Raw genomic sequence first — 3,471 nt, forward strand, 5'->3', positions numbered from 1 at the left:
GGCTCCTGGAACAGCTGAGTGTCTTGATCCAGAAAATAATGGATTTCTGGATTCTCCTGCAAATTCCCCAGGTATAAACCCTCCGAACCTCCAAACATACCTTTATATTTGTTACACAGTTCATATAAGGAAACCAATTAAGGGAGAGAACAAAATCTAGGCAAGAGTGACAGATGATTGAGACAAAGATGGCGGGCATCAAGATGAAACATAGCAGTCAGTCAGGAGAATATTCTCATTCCTGAATCCAGAGTGGTTGTCCTAAAATACAGACCTGATCAGATCATTGAGGAAGGCCATCCCAAAGTCACAGACCATTCAGAATCCAGTTTCTGATCATCAGGGACTCAGTAGACACCTATTCTATAGCTCTGAAAGAATACATTGATGGGAAGGGGAAAGGTCTGGGAAAAGAAAGAGTGAAGTGGTCTGTGTTTCCCTGTAGCAGTGGGGGAAGGGGGTGAACAACAATTACTTTGGATCGATTTAGAGTTGAGAGGAGTTATTGTCTCTATGTGGTGTTTCTGCGGTCGTTTCATTTCAGGTTTTAGTACTTTCAAAACCATGATCTTACGGATTTCCACCTGGCACAGTTACATTAGGAAGTGGATGCTTGCTTTCTCATAGTGACTAGAGAGAGCCATTGTCTTTTGAAATAACCATGTACAGCAGAAATTCTTAATCTGGAGCACACGGAGGCAATTCAGGAATCCATAAACTTGATAGAAGACTCATTTATTTTCACTAATACTTAATGAAACTTAACACTTCCATAAGTGATAAATATGGGTAAGAAACACACACTAGAATGAACAATATCAGTAGATGTTACAGACATTTTCAAATCACATCATGATTGTTGTAAGTCTTTTGAAATACTTATTACTTCCCGAACTGTTATTATACCCTTTGCTGGAGCTTATTAAGGTGCCTGGTGTGGCTCTGTAGAATAATGTACTGGACTGCAAAGTAGGTTTGAACTGCAAGGTAAGTGGTTCAAACTCACCAGTCACTCCTAGGATACCCTATGCAAGGTCGCCATGGGTCAGAACTGACTTGATGGCACTGAACAACAACAACAACAACAACAGAGCTTATTATGTAATGGTTAATAAAGATGTATAAATATTGTTACATCACCAATTCATTTTGTAACCAAATATTTTGATAAGTATATTTCAATATAATATAATGCCCTTAAAGACATTATTTTATAATAGGTTTACAGATTTCTTCAGACCTCCAGAGCCTATCCCTACCCCAGTAAGAGCTTCATCTCACAGGAAATGTCAGTAGATGGTGTTGGTCCTAGTTTGGGGCAATGTATAAAGCAGAGTTCCTGAAGCTTCTCTTTCCTTAGCACCTTGTCTTTAAATGGGAGAGGACTGTGCTCCCAAGCCATCTCCAGCACAGAAGCACTTAGCTAATTGTGTTGAACTCAGGGACAGACCTTGGGATTAGTGAAGCAGCCTGTCTGGACCCCTTCGGCAATCAATTATTCCCCAAAGCAGAAAGATTGATAGCTTCTGCACATTTTGGTCCAGTTAATAATACTGCAGATGATGTTTTAATTCCAAAGTATATTGCCAGTCTAGTCTTTTAAATGTCTTTGTGTAAAATGGGGACTACTGAAGTGTCTCCAGAGATGATGCAGATACACCATTTGGGAACCATTTTAACACATATGCATTTTGATTTTGCCCATCTCTACAGCTCTCCCAGTTTCTTGGCCACTCACTTGGATGTCCCCCCACCCTTTGGTTTCCTTTCTCAGATTTTCTTTTCCGGTCATACAGTTTCCTCTGCATGTTCTGAAACGTTCTTTTCTCCTAACAGAAGGTCCTTCTCTGGGCCTCTCTGGTCTTTGTTAGGTCTTAAGGAAATCGAGACTGCTGAAACCTAGGAGTGGGGAAGAAGAGCTGGCTATTGTTTTATTCCCCTGCTAGTTGCTCAGAGATCCTTGCAGCTCTACCAGGAGCTGAAAAGACGTTTCTAGCAAGTTTCCCCAAGACATTGCCAAGAACTTATCCTTGAGACTACAACCAATTCCAAATCCATCCTGAGAGTTAAAATCAGTTTCTCATGGGTTATTCTGTGATTGAAAATGTTGAGCTTTATTTTCCACAGTGGTTGCAAAGAGTGTAACTGCTAGTTTACTCTTTATATCTCCATTAAGAGTCCTGGTTGTAGAATGGTTAAAGCACTCAGTTGCTAACCAAAAGTCAGCATTTGGATTCCACAAGCCAGTTTGTGGGAAAACAATGTGACATTCTCTTTCATAAAGATTTATGGCTTTCAAAACCTTATAGCGCCATTCTACTCTGTCCTAGAGTATTAGTGCCAGCATGTGGTCCTACTAGAAACTTTGATACAAGATCTCTCTGAAGATTGAAAACAGTGGTAGCCTGATACGTCTTTGTGGTTTGAATATCTTTGTCTCTGTATTTCAATCATAGGGAGTCCCAAAACAGGCAATAGTTTTGGTCTTTTCTAGGGATGGTGGTGGTAGTTATGTGCTGTGGAGTCGGTTCTGACTCATGGTGGGTTTCTAGGGCTGTAAATCTTTACAGGAACAGAAAGCCTCATCTTTCTTCCGTGGAACAGCTGGTAGTTTCAAACTACTAACCTTGAGGTTCGCAGCCTGATTCATAACCACTACGCTACCAGAGCTCCTTTTTCTAGGGATGGGATCTAATAATTCAAGCATTTCCTGTTGTTGCATGCATGGTCGTATTAGATTCCAATTATGGCTGTGTTTGGGTATAACAGTTTCTTTGAAAACTCTTGGTGACTTGACTAGGTCTTGTTTTCATTTTTGCCTCTTGACTTCCATCCCACAAAGCAAAGTCAACTGCATTACTTGGAGTCTTAGAAGGAGGGTAAATTTCCCTCAAACCTAAGTGAAGATGATATAATGAAGTGATTATATATAGAGGTATGTGTAGGATTCAGGAAACCCACAAGAGACATGAGGGCATTGCATAAACCATGTAGAGACTATGTCTGACTTCTATATCTGACTTCCGGTGTGACACTGTGGGTTAATGCGCTGGACTGCAATGTCGGTTTGAACCACAAGGTTGGCAGTTCAAGCTCACCAGTCGCTCTTTGGAAACTCTACAGGGTTGCTATGGGTTGGAACCGACTCGATGGCACTTAACAACAACAACAACTGGCTTCACAAGGGGTAAGAGAATCAAACTCAAAATCAGTCTAAGGGACAATTCCTATGAAGAGGAGGCCAGATGTACTTCTACCCTACAACCTTCTTTACCCTATTCTGACACCAACCACAGCACTCTCTGCTTCACAGTTTGGTTTGGTAATCCATTGCAACAGAATTTGTAACAATATATAGGATTATGAGGTTTATTAGGGAAGTGAACAGGGTACAATTCAGGATCAAAACCAACTCAGGATGCAGCAGTTCTGCAGTCAGGAACGCCTCTTGTCTGCCATATTGCAGGCATG

Source organism: Chrysochloris asiatica, unplaced genomic scaffold (assembly GCF_000296735.1).
Source record: "Chrysochloris asiatica unplaced genomic scaffold, ChrAsi1.0 scaffold00030, whole genome shotgun sequence".
In the NCBI taxonomy this organism is placed as follows: Eukaryota; Metazoa; Chordata; class Mammalia; order Afrosoricida; family Chrysochloridae; genus Chrysochloris; species Chrysochloris asiatica.